The 23,738-nt window shown below is 45.0% G+C and overlaps 1 protein-coding gene across 3 annotated transcripts in view; it reads left to right on the top strand.

Annotated features, from left to right (window-relative positions):
* The window catches only part of LARGE1 (LARGE xylosyl- and glucuronyltransferase 1), a 686,352-nt gene that overhangs the window by 65,768 nt on the left and 596,846 nt on the right, over nucleotides 1-23,738 (top strand). Inside the window, exon 1 of one of the 3 annotated variants that reach the window (XM_049884286.1) lies at nucleotides 12,423-22,258. The exons of the other annotated variants lie outside the window; for them this stretch is intronic. The gene's annotated coding sequence lies outside the window, so the exon portion shown is untranslated. Of the gene's footprint in view, nucleotides 1-12,422; nucleotides 22,259-23,738 lie in introns of those variants that run through there. 3 annotated transcript variants of the gene reach the window in all.

Here is a 23,738-nt window from a genome sequence, read left to right as displayed (position 1 = left end):
TTATCCCATTTCACTGATGAAGAAATGAGGCACAGAAAGTGACTTGCCCAAGGTCACACAGTGTCTTAGTTATCTAGTGTTGTTATAACAGAAATACCAAAGTGGATGGCTTTAACAGAAATTTATTCTCTCACAGTTTAGGAGGCTAGAAGTCTGAATTCAGCATGCCAGCTTTAGGGGAAGGCTTTCTTTCTCTGTCGGCTCTGGGGGAAGGTTCTTGTCTCCTTTCAACATCTGTTGGCCTGGTGTTCCTTGGAGATCTCCATGTGTCTTGGCATTGTTCTTCTCCTCGGTCTAGGAGGTTCTCAGCACAGTGACCTGAGTCCAAAGGACACACTTGCCTCCTAGCTCTTCTTTCTTGGTGGTGGTGAGGTTGCTTTTCTCACTGCTCACTTCTCTCTCCTTTTACCTCTTGTAAGATAAAAGATTTGACTCAAGCAAGGATGCAACTTGAATAAGGGTGTGATTTAAGTATGGGTGTAACTTGAGTTGTAAGGCAGTGGCTCAGAATACACCCCACACTGATCTTGCCTCATTAACATATAGAGGTTAGGATTTAGAATTGTCATGAACTGAGCTGTGCCCCCCAAAAATATGTGTATCAGTTTGGCTAGGCCGTGATTCCATTCCTAGTATTGTGTGATTGTCCACCATTTTGTCATCTGATGTGATTTTTCTATGTGTTGTAAATCCTGTCTCTATGATGTTAATGAGATGGGATTAGTGGCAGTTATGTTGAGGCTGGACTCAATCTGCAAGATTAGATTGTGTTTTAAGCCAGTCTCTTCTGAGGTACAAAAGAGAGAATCAACCAGAGAAACATGGGAACCTCATACCACCAAGAAACAAGAGCCAGGAGAATAGTGCATCCTTTGGACCTGAGGTCCTTGCACTGAGAAGCTTCTCCACCAGGAGAAGATTGATGACAATGACCGTCCTCCAGAGCCTACAGAGAGAGAAAGCCTTCCCCTGGAGCTGATGCCCTGAATTCGGACTTGTAGCCTACTAGACTCTGAGAGAATAAATTTCTCATTGCTGAAGCTATCCACTTGTGGTATCTCCATTATAGCAGCACTAGATAACCAAGACAATAACACATCACAAAACAGAGGATGATTACATCAGATCACAAAAATGAAGAACAGCCACGTAATGATGGGAATCATGGCCTAGCTAATTTGACACATATTTGGGGGCAGAGGGGCACAGTTCAATCCATGACACACAGACAGTCTCTCACCTGAGGTCCATCAGGATACGTTATTAATGAACTAGAGTATTATCTGTCAGTAGAAGAAGAAAGAGAAGCTTCATCCCTTACTGAAGACAGAAGTTCAGTGAAGCTCATTCCACCTCTACAGGCTCCACGCTTATCTGGAAACACGTGATGGATTAGCTTTGCTGGATTAGCAGTTGTGGGTTGTCATGTGTTTGCTTTGTATTCAAGGAAACCTGAAATGAAATGTGAACACCCAGACAGCTTCGTTTGGTGACCAGAAAATGCTGGGTTGCTTTTGGTGTCTTCAAGTTAAGGAACCACAGTTCACAGCCTTTTGAAAAATAAAAGCACTTCTACCCCCCTTTATTCCTAACAAAGTTTATCTGAGCTCAGATGGCTGAGTCCTGTCTCCTAGAAATGGGGACAGCCCTGTCCAGACATTGTTAGATGTGCCGCCTCCCACCCCCCATCATGAGACAGGAAGCCGTTGAGCAGACTGAGGGGGCAGGGATCTGGGCACCCCTCTACCTTGAAAGCAAAGAAGGAGACCACCATTACTGAGAGTTTCCTAAGTTCCAAATACTTTACTCATGCTATCTTATTTTAAGTAATTGCCCAGTGAGGCTGCATTAATCTCCACTTTAGAAATGAGGAATCTGAGGCTTACGGAGGTGACATGCGCCAAGTCAAAAAGCTGTTGAGCAGCAGATCAGGGATTTGAACCCTAATGTGTTGGCTCTGGTGTTCCAGTCTGCCCCAGTCCTGTGTGGAGTTGTGGGAACAGTGAGCTCCCTGCTGAGGCTCAACATGGAGGGAGCCCACTTTCTGGAACACATTCCCATGATCTTGGGCAACTCAGTTAACTTCCGTGCCTCAGTTTTCTCACCTGTAAAGTAGGATAATAATAATACCTCATAGGATTAACAATGATAACGTAGTGCTGCTGTAACGTAAGTACCACTAGTGGGTGGCTTTAAAGAACAGACATTTATTTCCTCACAGTTCTGGAAGCTGAAAGTCCAAATCAGGGTCATGGCTGTGTTGGTTCCTTCTGTGAGCCTCTCTCCTAGTTCTGGTGTCTGCTGCAGATCCTTGGCTTGTAGACTGTTCTCACATGGTGTCTGTCTTCCTACATGCACGTTTGTGTATGTGATGTGTGCCTGTGTTTATTCTGGTCTTTAAAAAAATTTTTTTTATTTATGTTGTTGAGAATATACACAGCAAAACATACATCAATTAAACAGTTTCTACATGTACAGTTCTATTCTGGTCTTTTTATAACTTGGAAGTGATTAGGTACACTGGTATGATTCCAACTGCCTGACTGATTGCGTTCATTAGATTTTATTATGGAAGGTGATTACATTACATTGCATTATGGAAGGTAATCTGCTCCGTCTAAGGCCAAATTGATTTAATCGCATGTACATACTCTGTGACAGCAACTAGGCTAGTGTTTGGTCAAACCTTTGGGAACCAAAGGATTGACAGGTTGACACATAAAATTAACCATCACAAAAGGATTAAATGATATTGTGGATAATGCCTGGCACATTGATTGCACTCAGTACGTGTTAGCTCTAATGGGGATAGAGATACGGTAGCAATAGTAATAACCATTACTGCTTTTACTATTTTTACTTCTGGTCACAATTTTTGACCATTGTGTTACTGGACTACCCTTCTTTGTTAATAGAGTTTTTATACTAATAAAGACTCAGCTCTCCTGATAAGAGCTTATATTTTACAGCGTGAAGCCCACAGACAACATCATGGTGACCTCCCAAGGACACTTAGTAGAGCTGGGATTTGAACCCAGATCTGTCTTGCCTCCCCATCCTGGTGCTGTTCACCACCCCATACTGCTTCTCATGGGACCCAGGTATCTGCTGGCACACAGCTTTGTTTCCCATGGCCTTGGTGACTGCATCTGGCATGCACTGTTTGAGTTAGGCTTCTCTACGTTTAGGTGTGGGGGAGCTCACACTTCACCCCAGGAAAAGTGAAAAGACAAGATTGCAGTGTTACTCAAGGCGGTGGGGTGTCTCAAGACTAGGCTTAACTAATTGCTCAGTGATTGCTGGGAAAAACCCTCTGTGTTATTCATGGCACCATTCAGATGTTACCACCCCATTGAAGCCCTCCCTGAAAACATGAACCCCTCACCCAGCTGCTAGACCTGAGTTAAGTGGAGGTCTCCGTGTGCTCTCAGCATTTGTGTTGTTGTATACCATCAAGTCAATTTGGACTCTTAGCGACCCTACAGGACAGAGTAGAATTGCCCCATAGGGTTTCTGAGGAGCTCCTGGTGGAGTCAAACTGCCGACCTTTTGCTTAGCAATTTGTAGGAGCTGCTCTTACAGCAGTCCCCATGGTGCTTTCTTCTGATGGTCTTGTGTAGCTCCTCCTCTCTACTGCCTGTGAGCTCTTGAGGGCAGGGGACTGTGTCTGTGATAGAAACATCTGGGTCTCACCCAAATCCAGTTCTCTTCTTCCAAGGACGCGAGAATGTTACCTTGCCCTACCCTTTTGCAGTTAGGCGGGGCCATGTGGCTAATCCTGGCTGAAGTGTGATGAGCAGAAGTGACTCCTCTCTAACTCCAGCCAAACCCTTTATTTGCTGGTCAAGAGCCAGTGAGGCTGGAGCGGAATGGTGGGGGCCGGGTTGGGTAGCGGTGCTAATGATACCAGATGCCAGGTAGGAGATGCGTCTAATTCTCAAAGCAACACTGAGAGGCCTGGGCATGTCTGTGTGCCGATTCTGCAGATGAAGAGTCTGAGGCTAAGTGAGGCTCATCACCTGTCCAAGGCCCCACAGCTGAGATTCAAATCCAGGACTGACTTGTTCTGTGACAATGTGCGGCCATTAGGTGATGGGGATTTCTGTGTTGTTGTTGTTGATGTAGATTAAAGGTATGTGTGTAGGTGGTGGAGGGGGTGGGCATGGAGGATCAGCTGGCATACCTGCAGAGCTTGGTTCTTTGTGCTTAGTGGGTAGTCGAGATGGTTGGCATCCTTCACCCAGCTGGTGGCTGCGTTCAGCCTCCGAGTTAACTGAGGAAAGAAGAGGTACCTGTTAACTCTGTGCAGATATCAGCTTTCCTTTAATGTGGAGCTTTGGTGAGAACACCAAGACGGTGCTGTGCTTACTGACCTTTCCCTCTCTGCGCAGGTGGGAACAAAAGGAGGGTGGGAAGAAGAGGAGGAGACAGGAAGTGTGTCTGACTGAGGTGGAGGCTGCCTGGGCCATGCCGCCTCCTTAACACACATCAGGCAGAGGACGACTTTGAGTCTCGCCCACCCCAAGACTCCGGGGTGACGAATCAGCCTCTCAGGGGGAGGCACTGAGAAGTAAGGCTTCACACTCGAGGGGTGTTCCTGAAGGTGTAAGTCATGCCTGCAGAGGGGCCTTGCAGGATCCGCTGTCCAGGCCCCTGCTCTCAGGTGGATGACCATTCCAGTGGGTGTGGGCAGGTGGAGCTGTGGGGTGGCCCAAGAGGCTGCTGGGTGCCTGGCAATCGGATGTGTTCCCTTTGCCCTCACTTTGCCCAGCAGATACCAGTGAGGCTCACAGTGATGAGCCCTTTTCTGTGTGCAGGCACTTTCTAGGCACTTCACCTGCATTAATCCTTGTAATAGTCCTCTCTGAGCTATAGGTGATTCTAGTGCCCACGTTACAGGTGAGGACACTGAGCACCAGTGAAGTTAGGTCACTTCCTCAGGTCATACTTGCGGTTACATAGAGGAGCCAGTTTTGACAGGGCATTCTGACTCTAGAATTCTTAACTGTTCCCTCCAGGCATCTAAGCCATAGCTTTCTTATTTTGAAAATGAGGAGGGTGGGAGAAGCAAACATATATTTGAACACCTCTGTAGAGCAATGGTTATGAGCTTGGCTGCTACCCAAAAGATAGGCAGTTTGAATCCACCAGCCACACCTTGGAAACCCTATTGGGCAGTTGTACTCTGCCCTACAGGGTTGCTGTGAGTCGGAATTGACTCAGTGGCAACAGGTTTTGATTTTTTTGGTATTATGTGCCAGGTCCTATATTATTTAGATTGTGTATATTATCTTCTCTAAATCTTATTTCAAGGCCTGGAGGAGTTAGGCATCATTTTGTTGATTTTTTTCTGTAATTGAATGTAGATTGCCAGGCCTTTCTTCTGCAGTACTGTGCAGTGGGTTCAAGCTGCCAACCTTTAGGTTAGTAGTTGAGTGAAAACTGTTCTACCAAAGGTCGCACAGGTGCATTTAAACCCAGGTCTTTCTTCGACATGCAACTTCTGATTTGTTTTTACTTCTGAGACTCCTCCAGCCCTAGGAGTTGAAAAAGATTTTGATGAAGGAGAGATACTTTTGATAAAGGGTCCAATGGAGAAGGTTCTAGAAAAGTTGGCTGAGGATTTTCTGGGCTCCTCAAAAAACCTGGCTGCTGTAGTGCTGCTGCTTTTCTGCCTCAGCTTCTGCTGGCTCGGCTGGTGGCTCTGAGCAGTGCCTGGGAGTGGACGAGGTGGCTTGGGGTAGAAAGAGCAGAGGCTGCCAGCAGGAGGCCCTGGTTCTGACCCTGGCCCTTTCTCACTAGATGAGCCCAGGCTGTCTCCCCACTGCCGTGGGTTCAGTTTTGTCATCTGCAAGGTGAAGGTCTGGATGACCTCAAACCCTCAGGACCTGGAGGTTTCAGGTGCCTTTGAAGTCTGGCTCTGTCTGCTCTGCTCTTGGGGCTCTTACAGGCTGAGGTGGCCTTGGACCCATCCAGCTGGTACCTTTTTCTGAGCCCCCATTCAGGGACCCAGTTTGCATCCTGAGGGGAGGTGAAGGCCTTTTGTTCCTATCTCGCTGGTGCCCATTGTTTCTCCAGAGTGTACTTTCTTGATCTATGGAATCTACTCCGTTAGTCGGATTCAAGGAAAGCCCTTACCTTTGTTTTGGTATTTCAAACATGACTATCTTGAGATGCAGTTCTGAAATTCACAACTATAGTAATGTAACATTATTTTCATGATATAGGCTTGAGTTTGCAAGGATAGCTCCCTTGAGGCCAGCAGTGTTTCCTTAAGCTTTGTTGTCGTTATTGGTTGCCACTGAGTTGATTCCGACTCATGGTGACCGTATATGTAACTGTTTCATGGGGTTTTAATGACTGATTTTTCAGAAGTAGATCCCCAGTCTTTCTTCCAAGGTGCTTTCTTAAGCTTACAGGAAAAACCAAACTAGTTGCTGTCAAGTCGATTTCAACTCATGGTGTGTCAGAGTAGAACTGTGCTCCAAAGTTTTCAATGGCTGTGATCTTCTGAAGTAGGTCACCATGCCTTTCTTCTAAGGCACTTTCGAATGGATTTGAATTGCCAGCCATTCACTTAGCAGCCAAGTGCTTAATTGTACGCGCCACCCAGGGACTCTTCCTTAAGCTTGTTGGTATTGTGTGCTATGGAGTCGATTTCGACTCATGGCAACCCCATGTGACAGAGCAGAACTGCCCTATGGGTTTCCTGGGTTGTAACCTCTACGGGAACAGATTGCCAGGTCTTTTCTTCCGCGGAGCCCCTGGTGGGTTGGAAACACCCGAACAGGACGTGATAAATGAGTAGCTGTCTCCAGTGCACAGTGGTGGGTTTATGGTAGCCCAGGTATGATCTCCTGTGTGATATGCCGGTTTATGTCTGATTCAGTTAATCATCATTTTCTATTTAAAATAAGTGTTTTGTTTAAATAGGAGAGCATTCATTACTAATCACTAACATTTGTGTATAAACAACTATAAGAAAGATTTAAATAAATGCTTTCTTACTGCTTTCCCCTGGAAATGAACTGCAATTGAATGGTTAACTTTACCTTTCTTTAGCCGCATCATTTCTTTTGGTTGCTTGTCCGTTGGGGATATTTATTACTCACATCTCTTGAATTCTGACATATGGGGCTTCCTCGCTGTTTTGGTATCAGAAACTCATCATGGATTTTCTCCTGCCCTTGAGGAGAGTATATTCCTTTTGGTTTCCAGTTTTAATAGAAGAGGTATGTGATTAATGAGGTTAGCTCCCAGAGGCTGTCCTGCACTTCCGGCCCTGCGAACCCTGACTTGAAGATGCTATTTTAGCCTTTTCTGCATGCTTTTGGCAAAACGAAAATTGAAAAATGAAAAAAAGACAGTGACGGGCTCATCTGGCAGCTAACCTTAAAGGGGCCCTGTCTGTTTTTCAGAACTTACGTTTAGAAACATTCGGATCCATCAGCCACTTTAGAGCACTCCCAGTGCTGTTTCTTCAGTCTGCACAGAAACCTTTGCAAGCTCCATTTCCCAGCTGAGTGGATTGCGCTTAAGTGACTTGCCTAATGATCTCAAGGCTCAGTGGAAGGGCCAGACTTTGGGCTCGGTGCAGTCCTCCTCTAAGTCCAGGGCTTGGTGTCTCCCACAGGAGAAGATCCAGTGGCTTCCTCACAAGGACCTGGAAACAGTTTCTAATTCTCAGTCCCAGTGGAATTTTCTGTCTGCATCTTGTTCTCTTTGCTGAGCTCTCTACTTATCACCCTTAGTTACTGGAGAGACTTCACAAGCTTAATTTTAGTCTCTTAATTTGGTCTTAACTGAGGCGCTTAGGGGAAACCCTGGTGGCGTAGTGGTTAAGTGCTACCGCTGCTAACCAAAAGGTCGGCAGTTCGAATCCACCAGGCGCTCCTTGGAAACCCTATGGGGCAGTTGTACTCAGAATTGACTTGACGGCAATGGGTTTGGCTTTTGGTTTAAGGCACTTAGGAGGGCAGTTGGTGGTCCAGTGGTAGAATCCTCTCCTTCCACTGGAGTGACCTGTGGACCAATGCACTTCATGCAGTCTTTCCGTGGAGGCTTGCCCATTGCTGCGATGCTGAACAGGCTTCAGTGGAGCTTCCAGACCAAGATGGATTAGGAAGAAAATCTTGATGATCTACTTCTGAAAATCAGCCACTGAAAACCTTATGCCTCACAACTGTCTCATCCACAACTTATCATGGGGATGACACGGGACCCAGCAGTGTTTCGTTCCATTCTACTGCGCATGGAGACACCACGAATCGAGGACTGGCTTGATGACAGCTCACAACAACGACAGGGTCCTGAGAGAGTGGGAGATGGCTGAGACCTGGCCACACAGCTAGTTCCATCAGGATTGGTCCCATGGAATTACGCTTGGCTGTGTGGATGGAGAGCGTTTCCAGAGGAGCCTGGCCGCCTGAGAGCTGTTCCTGCCATGATTCAACATTCTGGTTGGGCCCTGCACCTGGCTAGGCGTTCTCTTTCGGTTTCTTTCTTCTGGGTCACAGTAAAACACCCTGGGAGGAGAAGTCTGGCATGGAGCGCTCTTCCACTGCCCCTCTTCTTTGTGTTGTCCTCAATCTAGACTTTCACACTGAACACCATTGGTGCCTCTTCCACCGTTCCTAAAAGCAGGGGCCATTCCTTCTGCCTACTCATCACCCAGGTGCTAGTGAAGGGCTGTGGCACAGGGGGCCCTTGATAAACAGCACTGAGGAGAGGACTGCTTCTCAGAATGCCTCAGTCATTCTGACCTCTCATTATGACTTGAAACCTTTCCGTGCCTCAGTTTCCTCATCTGTAAAAAGGGGATGAGGGCAGTACCTTATGGTGTAATGCAATGATTCAGTGAGCTAAATGTGGAATGAGGGCAGGTGTTTTTGTGTATCATATCCACAAGTGTTCAGTCAGTATTCACTGAATGATTAAGGAAGGAATCCCCTTTCTAAGCCTCATTTGCTCCTCTTTGAAAAATGAGATAATGGTGTTGATCTGTGGTTCTTAAGGAGAGATTCTTGTTGTTAGGTGCTCTTGAGTCTATTTCGACTCATAGCGACCCCATGTGGCAGAGTAGAATGGCCCCATTGGGTTTTCTTGCCTATAATCTTTATCGAAGCAGATCACCAAGCCCTTCTCCCAGAGAGCCTCTGGGTGGGTTTGAACCACCGACCTTTCTGTTAGTGCTTAACTGTTTGCACCAACAGGGTTCCTTTTAAGGAGAGCAACTTGGCAGAAACTCCTTAGGGACCTTTTCCGGAAAGCTTACCAAGCCCCACCCTGGAAATTCTGATTCATTGGCAGGGCTTGATAATGTGTATTTTGAAAGCAAGGGTTCAGGTGATCCTGTGTGCAGCCTTAGTTAAGGATGACAGGCTGTCTTAAGCTCTGAGGTCTCTTGCTTAGTTCTGTGCCAGACAGACAGGTAGTGGGCAGGTGGAGTGGCCAGCAAATTACCAGAGCCTTCTCAATGCTCACTCCACTTCTCACCCATCCTTCAAGGCTCAGCTTAGAGACCACCTTCTCCAGAAAGATTCCAAATCTTTCTTGGCTAGAAAGCACCCCTCTCTCTCTGCTGAATGCCCCGTAGTCCTGCTCCTCTGTTTCTTTAATACCACGATCAGCTGGTATGAGACATGAGACATGAGACGTGTTAGGTTTCCCTTATCATTTAAATATGTCACCAATAGCTTTTTCAAAAACTTTAGTTTTATATGTATAAGGAAGACTGTCTCGGAGATTTCTTCTGTTCTTAGACCAGTAAGACAGTTCATCTTTGGTAGATTGGCCCTTTTTTAATAAACCAGAGATACTTGGAGGGGGGCCGGGGTGGGGGCGCTTTCCTCTTGCTGTGCAATTAGCCTTGATGATTAGGCTATCTTTTCAATTATGTTTTATTTTTACTTTCCTGGAATGTATCAAGTGCCCTCTTTTTTGTGAAGGTTACCCTTCAAGTGAGTAAAGGAGCTTGATTACAGCATGGGGGTGGGTACTTGCTTTGTATTTTTTAAAAAATGAAGGAACATGCTGGAGAGGGGTGATGTGAGCAGTCGGTGGAAAGGTCAGCCCTGGAGCTCTGGAAGCGGCCTTCTTCCTGAGACTGGAAACAGCTATTTTGAGGACCCAGGCTTTTTTTTTTCGGCAGGCAACTGCTAAAGAAATTAATCGTCACTTTTATTTTAGCGTTTGTTTTGTATTTAACAAAGCTTCCTGACCAATCCCTTGTGGCTTGTCATCTGTGCCCAGGGCAAGATGCTTTTTTTTTTTTTTTTTAAGGCACGTTAATAATTGCTTTTATCAACTCTGACATTGTGGTATATTAGCTACTTAAATGTGGTGCTGTTTTTGTTTTATTTCTCTGATACAAATGGATTTGGGGGTCAATTCTAGAGTGTTCTGGTAGCCTACTAAATCCCCAAGAAGAAGCTTAGTCTTCTTGTTCAGCATCTAAAGCAGTGTCCAGTGAGACCTTTGTGGGCCTCCAGCTACTGCCTGTCTGCATGCTTGGGTGGGGACCTGCTGGAAGTAGTTTTACTTTCACACTTGCTTCCTCTTGCCCACAACTGAACTGAGAGATGCTCTTGGGGATTCCTGGAGCATTGAAAGCAAAGAGCCAAAGGAGGATTTTGCTTCCATTCCACTCCTCCATCCATTCATTCGATAAATATTTAGTGCCTATCCTTCGTGGTGTAGTGGTTAAGAGTTCCGCTGCTAACCAAAAGATTGGCAGCTTGAATCTACCAGGCACTCCTTGGAAACACTAAGGGGCCAGTACTACTTTGTCCTATAGGGTCGCTATGAGTCAGAATCGACTCAACAGCAGTGGGTTTTTTTTTACCCCAAAACAGGAGCCCTGGTGGTGCAACATTTCAGTGCTGGGCTGCTAACTGAAAGGTTGGTGGTTTCAATCTCCCAGCTCCTCCATGGGAGAAAAGACCCGGCCATCTGCTCCTGTGAAGATTATAGCCTAGAAAACCCAATGGGGCAGTTCTGCTCTGTCCTGTAGGGTTACTATGAGTTGGAATTGACTCTGTGGTACACAGTAACAATAACAACATCCCAAGACAGGTTCTGGGGATAAAGAAGACAACAAAAACAGACCAAGTCCCTGTCCTCGTGGGCATGCGCATGGAACCAAGCTCTTTCCAAGGCAGCATATGTGGAAAGGGAGCTGTTTTTTTTTTTTTTTTTTAGTGCCCTTGGTAACTTAGGCATACTTATTTGGCCTCACAACTATCTGTGAGGTAGTTATTATTAGGCATTATATACAGATACACATACATGTATCTAAAGGAGGCCTGGTGATACAGTGGTTAGGTACTGGCTGCTCACCAAAAAGTTGGTGATTTAGACCCACCAGCCACTCTTAGGGAGAAAGATGTGGCAGTCTGCTTCCAGACAGATTGCAGCCCCAGAAACACTATAGGACAGTTGTACTCTCTCCTAAAGAGTTGCTGTGAGTTGGAATTGACTCGATGGCAACAGGATGCATGTATCTGTGAACATTAAATTGGTGTTTGCAGTTTTGCATAGCAGCTGTTGTTGCTAGTTGCTGTGTAGTTGATACTGAGTCATGGTGATACCATGTGTGCAGAGTAGAACTGCTCCATAGGGTTTTCAAGGCTGTGACTTTTTGGAAGTAGATCATGAGGTCTGTCCTCTGAGGTGCCTTTGGGTGGGTTTGAACCGCCACCCTTTTGGCTAGTAGTCGAACACTTAGCCATTTGCGCCACCCAGGGACTCCTTTGTCACACAGAAGTCCCTCAGTAAACATATGTTGAATGAGCTCTGCAATTATGCAGCCTGGGTTTGAAAATAAATGCTGCCTCTTATCATTTATGCAGGGTTGAACAGGGACTTAAATGTTCAAAGCCTCATTTTCTCTTCTGTTGGATGAGGATTTACCTCTGGGGTCACTGAGATCACACATGTGAAGTGCTTTGCAGACAGCCTGGTGCCATCGGACCAGAGGGGGCACCGTAGCTTCCTCTCCAGAATGTGACTTTGTCCCAGGCACCGACAAAGCTGGCTTAGGGTGCTCCTGGCCAAGGATGTTTTGGGCCCTCTGGCCTTTTTCACCTGGTCCGGAGGGTTCCAGAGCCAACTAGCCGCACTCCCACTCTCATGGAAGACTCACCTCAGCCCAGGTGGTCCTCATACCCTCTCCCCACAGGAAAAGGCTGCTGGGTCAGCCTTGATCACACAGACACAGCCTGTGCGGGGGGGTAGTAGGAGGGATGGGGGAAAGCTTTGGGTTTAGAGCTGGCCCTGTCGAGAGGACTGGGGCCTTGTTCTCATCACACCTTCTCAGTTCCACTGTTTATGCTTCTAAAATAAACAGAACTTTGTCACAAGCTGGCTGTATATTAATGCTGTTGGAATGTGCCTCAGGATGCGGGGTGGGGGGTGGGGCAGTTCTTTTGCCCAGGCACTTGGTACATTGTTATGGACGCGTCCTCAGGAAAGACCATTCACTGGAAAAGGACACCTGTTTGGTAAAGTAGAAGGTCAGTGAAAACAATGAAATGGATTGACATAATAGCCTCAGCTGTGGGGTTCAAACATATCGGAGATCCTGGAGATAGCACAGGACCTGCGACCTTGAGTTCTGTTATCTGCAAGGTCTGCGTTGTCTAGACGGCAGCTATAACAACAACAGACAAATCTGTATGTGAGTGAGGAAGCAGAAGCTGCTTCTAGTTCCAGAGCCCACGCTTTCTCCCCTAAGTCTGGAGTTGTTTCTGGATTCAGTCCTGCGTAAGAGTGAACTCACATCCAGTTGATTTTAGGAAAGGCAGCGTGTGGCAGGCAATCCGAAGACCCGGGTTATGGCTGGCTCTACCATTAAATTGTTAGGTGGTCTTGAACAAGTTCATTGTCCTCTCCAAGTCTCACTTTTCTCATTTCTGAAATGGGTTAATGATGCTAATTTTTCTTTGGATTGCTTTCCTATGGTCACCTCCATCACTTCCTTCAAGTCTGTTTGAATTTCATATGCGGGAGGCCTCACCTGCCCGCCCTATTTAACTCTGCTCCTCGCCTGGCACACCCAATCCCCTTTACCCTGATCTCCTTTTTCTTTTTTTCTGTTTCACTTATCAGCTTTTAATATACTGCTTGATTAATTTTTTATTTTTGGTGAAAATATACACAACAAAACATACACCCATTCAACAGTTTCTGCAAGTACAGATCAAAGACAGTGGTTACATAGTTCCCATCGTGTCATCATCATTCTAACTCTGCTGGGGGTGGTTAACCAGTAAGCACGGTATGCACTGGCTTACAATAAGCAAAGTATATACTGGCTTACGGTAAGCAAGGTACCCACGGACTTAGGTAAGCAGGGTACGCAGGGGCTTAGTTGTGTTTACTTACTAATCTGTATAGCACAATTTCACATGATGCGGTGAAAACCAGGTGAAATTGTGCACTACAGATTAGTAAGTAAGCACAATTAAGCCTGTGTATGCCTTGCTTACTGGGTAATCTGTTCCTGATTTGTCCATACTGTCTCACTACCATTAACTTAGACTCTCTGCCCCTTAAAGTTCTTATCTGTGTTTTAGAGTTACTGTGGTGAATTTGATCTTGTATAGGTAATTCTTTAAAGGGGGGCCGTGCTCAAGACAAACACTCTTAAAAAAAAAAACTCTTTATTAGTTCAGCTAAATTGTTATTTAAAGATAACCTCATGGGATAGTTTTGGTTCAAGGTTTAAAGGTTATTTCTGGGCAATGGATCCAGGGTTTCCCCCAGTCTCAGTGGATTCAGTAAGCCTGGTTTCCATAAGAATTTGAAATTCTGTTCTACATTTTTCATCTTTTTGATTAGGATCCAACTATTGGGTCATTGATCAAAACGTTCGGTAATAGCTGGGCACCATCTATTTCTTCTGGTCTCATGGCAAAGGAGGTAGTTCATGGAGGCAAATTAGACCTGCGGTCCATTTCCTTCTATGATTCCTGGGTTTCTTTCTTTCTCTGTTGTACCAGGAGAATGGAGTAATTTCTTTCTTTCTTTCTTTCTTTTTAATCTTTTTCTCCCTCTCCTGGAATGTAACCTCATTAAGGGATGAGATCTTTGTTTATTTTGCACCTTGGCCCCCTTGGAATTGCCTGACACAAATAGGTATTGTGAATTGTTGAACGAGTTATTGAGAAAAGGGGAAAAATGAAGAACAGCCACCACCCAGCTTCAGACTGCTGTCAGCTTGGAGCTGGCCTGGCTCCTACAGCCAGACCCTGGCATTCTCCTATTGGACATAAACAATTTCACAGAACACTGACATGTGACAGGGCCACTCTGTGATGATGGCGGAGCGAGACAAAAACATGACCGCTCTAATCAAGCCTGAGCACAGATAAAATCAGGAACACCGTGCCAGCCACAAAACTGACCAGACGTTTCCTGTCTCTCAGCTCACATGAACGACTGCTGCTGCTTTACCGCTTACGGCTTCAGCTCTGCTCTGTTCTCCTGCCTCCCAGATACAAATCATGGAGGTTCCTGGCCATTGAATTCCTGCTTTGTGATCCAATCCAGAGCAAATCTTCGGTTCCTTGAATCCTCCCCAAATCACTGAGCACAAGCCTAAATGCTATGAAGAGTTCCTCCTCATACCCTCCTCCTGAGATACCCACTGTCATGCCTCCCTCATTGCAAAGAGCAGGTAAACCCAACCTCCTTTGACTTCTGGTGTGTTCCTGGTGGTCTTTGACGGAAGGCTTTGCATTATGTTTCATGTGGAAAAAAGTTTGGTAACTAGACATCATGATACAAATGTGTAGGTTGTTTTTAGTAGCTGGGTGATACTGAGTAAGGCTATTTAGGAAGGCATGTTATCTTCTGGGCCTAAATTTTCTGATTTGCAGATGAGGGGATTGACCAGATAATTCACTTGATTTCCTTACAGGTTTTATTTTCTGTAATTCCTTAGTATTGGTAAGCTTCTACTATGCGCTATATAGTGGGGGCTATAAAAGAAGTAGCTTGTCGTGTCTTGGAATTCCCTCCTAGGCTGCCATACTCACTATGTGCCCTGGGCAAGATACTTGAACTTTGGTTTCATTACTGTAAAATTGTGATGAATAATAATGATATTGGTAAATAACATTAATGCTGATAATGGCATAACATTTCCAAGCGCTTATTACTGTGTATTACCTAGATCAAATCTGTCTTGCAGGAAGTACAGCCAGAATGCTCCTTATAACAGGGGTGACTAGACTTTGTCTCACATACTTTGGACATGTTATCAGGAGGGACCAGACCCTGGAGAAGGACATCACGCTTGGTAGAGGGTCAGCAAAAAAAAGGAAGACCCTCTATAAAACGGATTGACACAGTGGCGGGAACAGTGGGCTCAAGCATAACAATTGCAAGGATGGCATAGGACTGGGCAGTGTTTTGTTCTGTTGTGCATAGGGTTGCTATGAGTCAGAACTGCCTCGACGGCACCTAACAACAACAACCTCAATCAAGCTTTCATTAATTCTCATAATAATCCTATGAGGTAACCAAACCCGTTGCTGTTGAGCCAATTCCGACTCGTGGCAACCCCATGTATTATAGATTAGAAATGCTCCGTAGGGTTTTCTTCTCTGTAAACTTTATAGTAGCAGATCGCCAGGCCTTCCTTTTGCAGTGCTTCCGGGTGGTTTCGAACTGCCAACCTTTAGGTTTAGACAAACACAAACTGTACCACCCAGGGACCTGTCCTGTGAGGTAAGTCCTGTTAAATGCATGAAGAAATGAAGTCACAGAGAGTTAAGTAACTTACTAAGATCACATAGCTAAAAAGTGGTAGAGCTGGTATTCAGACCTTGATCTTTGTGACCTCTGAGCGCAAACTTTTTTTTTTTTTTTTTTTAAGTAAAGCAAAAAGAAAGTTTTATTTGGTATATATTCAAAAGGACAAAAGTCGAGAAGCGGACAAGGGTGTTGCCAGAGCTATGTCTGCTTGAGTCCAAGGAAGTACTACAGCGTAAGCAAGAATGGGAAAATGGACAAGCATGCCGCCACATGCATGTCTGTCCGAGTCCTTGAGCCAAAACTCTTAATGATAAAACTTTAATGAACTAAGGTGATTGCTGCTGAAGAGATAGCCAACAGTTACCTTAAATAGCGTTTAGCATGAATCCTGCTTTAAAAAGTGCACAGTTTAATTGGAGAGCTGAGTCATTCATGCATTACGTGGTGGTCGATACAGGATGTGCTAGAAGGCAAGAATGCAGAGGGGGGTACATGTTCGTCAGGGTGTGGAAGGTAAGAGAACAGGAGAGCCTTGCAGACTGGGGTGAACGGAGGAGGCAGGACTCCAAGTGACGTTGAAGTCTTGGAGGAGAACACTGGATTGAGAGTCTAAAGACCCAAAGCCTTGTCCTGGTTTTTACTACATATGAGCTCTTAACAACTCTAAGCGTTAGAGTTTTGATTTGTAACAAATAGGATAATCATCTCTTCTCTTTATCTCACTTAGTAGGGAAGAGCGTGAAAGCACTTTATAATGGTCATGTGTTGTACAAGAGTAAGGCCTCGCTCTAATTGTGGAGGAAAAAAATGCAGTTTCAAGGTGTTTCACCCATCAGCCAGGTGCTAAGTGATTCCTGTCTTGCACTACCTAAACTTTAGAAACGAAGGTTGCCATAGGAACCTTGTCATTATAATTCAGAAGATACAGATGTGTTCATGTGGTATAGTTTTAAAGACCCTTTAGGTTACCGGTAGTGTCTGCAGCAGGAGTGTGGTGGGAGGATCACACTGGAGACAGTGTGGACTTACCATGACAGGGGGACCCAGCAGTGGACCTCCTCCTTCCTCCCCAGGTGAGGGGCCCAGGATACAGTTGCCTACCTTTAAACCACCTACCCTCCACCCTCCACTCTGAGTCAAACTTAGTTGTTCAAGGATTTAAATTTGAAAATGTGTTAGCCAGGTTATCCTTCCAAATAAGATTATAAAGTCTTCCTATGTTTAGGGGGCAGGAGTTCTTCCTGTGACATTTCAGGTGATGATGATAATGATGACGACAATAATAATAATATCTTGTTTATCGGGTGTTTGTTACATGCCAGATGCTAGTCATCATTCTCATGCATTATCTCATTTAGTGCTTGCAAATGAGGAAACAGAGGCATAGAGCTGATAAATTACCTACCACAGTCACACAGCCTGCAGGTCTCATAGCCTAGATTTGAACTGGATTTGAACCAAGTCCTTTGGACTCCAAGTTTCAAAGTCTTAAGACTCTGTTCCCTCACCCCCTTACAGATAATCCTATGAGAGATGTATCTAGGCCAGTCATTCGCCTTTCAGATGGAAAAATGGAGCTTAAAAGAGGTGAAATGCCTGTTCTAAGGCCATACAGCTGGTGGTAGCGGGGCCTCGGTGTTAGGGCCTTTGTCATCCTGACCCTCATTCCAGAAAGTTGATAGGACTTTTCTCCTGATGGATTTAAACATGTGTGGGTGATGGTTTCTTGGACAGAAGCATGGCACCTCTTTACTTTTCCACTGGAAAAGAACTCAGGCTGCAGAGCCAAACTACCTGAGCTCCCAGCCTCCCTGCGCCCCTTACCAGCCATGTTATCCTGGATTCATTACTTAATCTCTTTATGCCTTTATGTTTCCTCAGGTGGAAAATTGGGGTAATAACAATACCTACATCATAGGGTTGTAAAAAGAAGTAAAGGAATTGATAGACTAAAACTTTCAGCCTGCTGTCTAGTACGTATTAAGTTCTCAGTAAGTGCTACCTGCTAATGATGTATGCCATTCCTTGTTTGAAGGTTGTAGTCCTAATTTGAGTCTGTTCCAGTAGGCTGGAGCTTCTGCGCTCACCTCATGTGGAGGCTGTTGAGGAGATGGTGAAGTTGTTGGGGCACTGGGAGGTGCGGTGGAGAGGCTGTGGTTCATGGAAAAATGACAGTTGTTTACCAAGCCCACCCAGGTGGTTGGGTGTTCTGTGAAGTGGTCCTGTGTGTGTCTTTTGGGCCTGGGGTTCATGGGAAAGGTTTGTTTGGATGGAGCCGGCTCTCCCATCCTTGGGGTGACGTGGAGGCAAGGGCATTTCCTGGTGATTGAAACTGATGACACTTCATGGCACATAGATCAAAAACTGACCTCCCGTGTGAACTTGGGTACATCAGTGTGGTAATGAAATCGAGGCTTAGTTTTTCAAAATCTTCACTGAAATATTTATGGAAGAGATGATAATATATTGGAACTTGATTAAAAATAATATTGGGGGTGGGGAGTCGGTAGGGTAGAGATGGAACAGGATTGGCCACAAGTTAGTGAGTGTTGATGCTAAGTCATGGGAGTATGGAGATTCTTTCTTGTTTTGACCATGTTTGAAATTTCTCCTAGTGCTATTTTAAAGAAAATAATAATCTTGTCTGTTGCTCAGCCATGTCACAAAGATAGGCACCCTCAGTTCCATTATGAGTAACACCCTGATATGTTTCAACTTGCTGCCATCTTAGAAAGATGATCTTGTTCAGGAATTTGTAGGATGCTGGGCCTCCTAGGGGGTGGGGGAGGTGAGAGAGAGAGAGTCTTAAGTAGGTGGGACTTCGTGAACCTCACAAATGCACTTCAGTCACAGTGGCTACATCTGTATGTTTCGTATCTTGGAGTCTCCCCGGAAGATTTCATTTAGGGGAAATAAAAAAGGGACTTTGCTGCTTAAAAAAAAGCTTGGAAGCTACCACCTGATTTTATAAACAAGAAACTGCAGCTTAGAGAGGGAAGGTGATGCACCCAAGTTTACACAGCAGGAAAGTTGCACAGCTCCAGACCCTTCCCTTAGCTGTTACTCTTTAAACCAGTTGATAGTTCCTCTTGAACAGGGTCCCTAAGGAAGCTAGATCGCCTGCATTCTGGTGTCTAATGCTGCCTTTCCCTTCCAAGTGGAAGCTGTGCTGAAATCATTCTCTGCGGTCAGAGTGCCAAAGAGAGAGCCCCTTTAGGGATGAGTCAGCTGCTGCGCCAAGCTCCCGATGTCCTGTCTTACTGAACCCCTCACCCAGCACCCGTGCCAGGGAGCCCTGTGCAGCAGGAAGACATCGGACTGGGGAAACAGTCCCTTTGGGACTCCACATGAGCTGGAAAGCCTGTATATTGAACACTCAGTCATTTTTATGCTTGTTTCACCTGCTGGTCATCTCTGTTTGCCTTCAGTAAAACCAGGGGACCTTGGAGGGAATGAAGAGACACCCTGTCTTTCAGGATCAGGGACACACATGGAGCACAGTGGAATTCAGGGTTGCAGGGCCTTGTCTGTAAATTAAAGGGGGTTCCACCTCACTGCATATCCAGATATCATCCCAGGAAAGGAGAAGAATGGGTATGTTATGGGTTGATCCTGTCCCCCAAAAATATGTGTTGTAAATCCTAACTCCTGTACTGGTTATGATCACATTCAGGAATGGTGTTTCTTTGTCAGTGAGGGAGTATTAATGCAGGGTATGTCTTAAATCAGTGTCTTTTGAAATACAGGTAGTCCCAGACTTAAGACAGAGTTCTGTTCTGACGAATCCATCATAAATTGGTTCTGATGCAAGTCAAATACCTCATTTTTTTTTTTTTAGTTTTTATCATTATTGCCTTTTGTTATCAATGTCTATAAATCCAGCAGTTTGAACAGTAAATCATAAAATTGAACATCTGTGAGTGAACATCTGAGAATGATGACATCAGCTAATTATGTAGTGCAGTATATTACTGATGATAAAATGTACAACAGAAGAAAAGAAACAGCCTGTTGTAAGTGTGGTTCATCGTAACTCGAATACATCATAAATTGGGGGCTGCCTGTACCATAAAACCTGCGAAAACTGGAACCTGTATAAGGTAAAAACCTGTCAGAGAAAGAAAACTCAAGTATTTTCCACTAATAGAGAGCTATAGAAAAGTGGTAAGACTCCACCCTGTCAAAGGCAGAAAACTCGTGAGACCTGGAAAAACAAGGCAGTCCTGTTGAGCTCCGGCTCTCACAGGTTTCACTCTATAAAAGCACAGATTAAGCAAGCAAGCAGAGATGGGGGATGATAGATGCCAGGCCAGTGAAGATCGCCAAGGAGCCAAGGAACAGAAGGTGATAAGAAGCAAGGACCTTCCCCCCAGCACCAGCAGAGAGAGAAAAGCCTACCTCTAGCGCCTGTGCCTGAATTTGAACTTCTAGCGGCCTAACTGTGAGAAAATAAATTTGTTTGTTAAAGCCACCCACTCGTGGTTTTTCTATTATGGCAGCACTAGATAACTAAGACAGGGTAAATCTAAAAGTATGAGGAAGAGACTGTTGAACAGACTGTTGGAGATTAGAATTGCTCGTAAACCCACGCAAAACCCACTGCAATCAAATCGACTCTGATTCACAGCAACCCTATAAGAGATTAGAACTGCCCCATAGGGTTTCCAAGGCTATAAATCATTGTGGAAGCAGACTACCACATCTTTCTCTGGTGGGTTCAAACCGCTGATCTTTTGATCGGCAGCTGAGCACTTTAACCACTGTGCCATCAGTATGCTTATATTAATACTGGGCCAGTGGATCTTAAGCTTTTGTTACTGCTCCAGAAACCTGCAGGATAAGTCATATTTCTGTCAGTAAAATTTTGGTAGAGATTTGGCCAGGTTGGGGATGAAGGGAGAATCAGTGGTAACGGTAGGGCATATAGAGAAGATGGTGGCGGTGGTGAGTTGGGATGTAGTTTGAATAAGCCCCCATGTGAGTTTTTACCTGTGGCTGTACCCCTCAGCCCCTGCCTACCTCTCTTGAGATCTATTTTCTAGTCTCTTTTAGTTTGACCATTAGAACAAGACTAGCATTATGGTGTGCCTTTAACTGAGCACAAGATGGCATCCATCCACCAGAGGCATAATTAATAATTTTAAGAAATGCTTAATGAGTGCCTACTGTATGCTCTGACACTGGGTTATAGGGATGACTGAGGCCCAGTCCATACTCAAAGGTGCACAGTCTAACCGATGACTGCCTTGACAGGGAACACAACAGAGAACCCCTGAGGGAGCAGGAGAGCAGTGGGATGCAGACCCCAAATTCTCATAAAAAGACCAGGCTTAATGGTCTGACTGAGACTAGAAGGAACCCAGTGGTCATGGTCCTCAGGTCTTCTGTTAGCCCAAGATAGGAACCATTCTCAAAGCCAACTCTTCAGACAGGGATTGGGCTGGACTATGGGATAGAAAATGATGCCGGTGAAGAATGAGCTTCTTGGATCAGGTAGACACATGAGACTATGTTGGCATCTCCCATCTGGTGGGGAGATGAGAGGGCAGAGGGGGCTAGAAGCTGGCAGAATGGACATGAAAAGAGAGTGGAGGGAAGGAATGTGCTGTCTCATTAGGGGGAGAACAATAAGGACTATATAGCAAGGTGTATATAAATTTTTATGAGAGACTGACTTGATTTGTAAACTTTCACTTAAAGTACAATAAAATTTAAGAAAAAAAAGGTACACAGTTTAAATAAAAATAGAATGAAAAATAACATATAAGAGCGCAATCTTACTAAGTCTTTGCTCCTTGCCAGGTACCATGCTAAGGCTTAGACTGTGTTTGGTCATTTAGTTCTTGCAGTACCCTACAGGAAAGGTTTGCTTAATAGCCCCATTTTACAGATGGGACACTGAGGCTCAGAGTAGTCCTGTAACTTGCCTGAAGTCATAGAGCTAGTAGTACACGCTAGAGCCAGGATTTGAAGCTAGGTAGCTGTCTCCAGAGTGCCTACTCTAACTGCCATACTCTTCTGTCTTCCCCTGTGGAGAAATAGGATCGTGACCCATTACAGTATGAAGAACACAGCCATAGAGATAGACATCACTCAGAGGTGTGGAGAAAGAGAGTTGGAAAGAATCGAAGGAAGATCAGGGAAAGCTTCACAGAAGAAGTGAAAGTGGGCTGGGTTTTGAGAATATAAAGGAGTCTTTCAGACAGGCTTATTGTTAGTTTGGCTTCTGAGTCATGGCGGTCCCCCATGCACAAAGGAATGAATCACTGACCAGTGCTGCACCATCCCCACAATCAGTTGTGGGTCAGACCATTGGGTTGTCACTGGCTGGTTTTAGGAAGTAGATCTCCAGGCCTTTCTTCCTAATCCATCTTAGTGTGGAAGCTCTGCTGAAATCTATTCAACGTCGTAGCAACACACCACTTGCATTGACAGGTGAACGGTGGCTGCACATGAGGCGCATTGACTGAGAATCGAGCTTGCATCTCCTGCATAGAAGGTAAGAATCCTACCACTGAGCCACCAATTCCCTCCCAGGCAGGCTGGCAGTACGGAGATTGTGGGCCAAAGGAGCAGCACGTGCAAGAGCCCAGTGGTGAAAAACAGAAGCCTTTGGAGAGCTGTAGGTTTGTTCCTGCTGGGGTGGGAAAGAGCAGGAGAGCAGCAATAGAAAACATGCTGGAAAAGTTCTCTAGGGTACCATCTGCACTGTACTCCGATATGGTAGCCACTAGCCACATGTGGCTACTTGGAATTAATTCAAATTAAGCTGAAGCTTTAGTTCCTCAATCTGACTAACCATATTTCAAGTTCTCAATAGTCGCGTGTGGCTAATGGCTGCCATATTGGACAGCCCAGATGTAGAGCACTTACCTCATCGTAGAAAGTTGTGTTGGACAGCGCTGGGCTCAATCATTTTCTTATTTGTCACACATCTGTCAGGCTGCATCTGATGTTCTGGGTCGCATGCATGTGTCAGGTTTCAGAGGGTTTGTTTTATTTTGGCAGAAACAGCGTGTGTTGGCTGCCTAGGCCTGCAGAGTAGAGGGGGTGGATCGGGGGAAAAGCCTTGTATAATTTCTCAAGATATGAATATTGGTTATGTCTTTTTTTCATTTAGCGCTGCTCAAATCAATGTATAAAATCCCAAGAAATATATAATTTCTCCACTAAGCCAGCAGAGCTACTAGTTTCATTAAAAAGGTGACAGCAAGTCTATTTTTAATTTTATTTTTTATTAAAAAAATGCCCTACTGTTTGAGATTCTAATCTCTACCTGAATAATAGGTATCATTTTAGAGTTGTAAATGGCCAGTGCAGTAACATGCATTGAGGGTACTTAATAAATTTTTTTTTTTTTAATATAGGATCTGATGCTTTACATTAGCGCAGGGACAAAAATAGGTCAAAAAGCTTTTCCTTTCTTTTGAGTACAGTGTTCTGACTTCCCAGGTGGTGAGGAGCCATTTAGAACTATAAAGGGATTTTGATTTAGGTAACAGTAAAACAGTAGCCTTGTTTAATTTTACAAAATTTCTGTTTTATGAAAGGAACTTGGCTTTCTTTGAAGTTTTGTAGGCTGTCGATAAATATTTTAGACTGTTACTGATGACCAAGAGATTCCGTTCCGAGGGCTTTTTGTGATTCACTCCTTGTGTTTTAAAATAATTGGCTGCAAATTTTGGAGAACTTACTTTAGAAGGTTTGTGCTTGAGTCCTGGTTCTGTCCCTTAGTGTCTGTGTGACGTTGGGTAAGGCACATAGCGTCCGTACTGGGCATCTCTTGGTTTTACTAAAAAAAATAAAAACCAAACCCATTGCTGTCGAGTCCACTCTGACTCATAGCAACCCTGTAAACCAAATCCCAGTGCTGTCGAGTCGATTCCGACTCACAGCGACCCTATAGCACAGAGTAGAACTGCCCCATAGAGATTCTAAGGAGCACCTGGCAGATTCAAACTGCCCACCCTTTGGTTAGC

This window comes from Elephas maximus, chromosome 4 (genome assembly GCF_024166365.1).
Source record: "Elephas maximus indicus isolate mEleMax1 chromosome 4, mEleMax1 primary haplotype, whole genome shotgun sequence".
Taxonomy (NCBI): domain Eukaryota; kingdom Metazoa; phylum Chordata; class Mammalia; order Proboscidea; family Elephantidae; genus Elephas; species Elephas maximus.
This window is presented reverse-complemented; position numbering and strand designations above follow the sequence as displayed.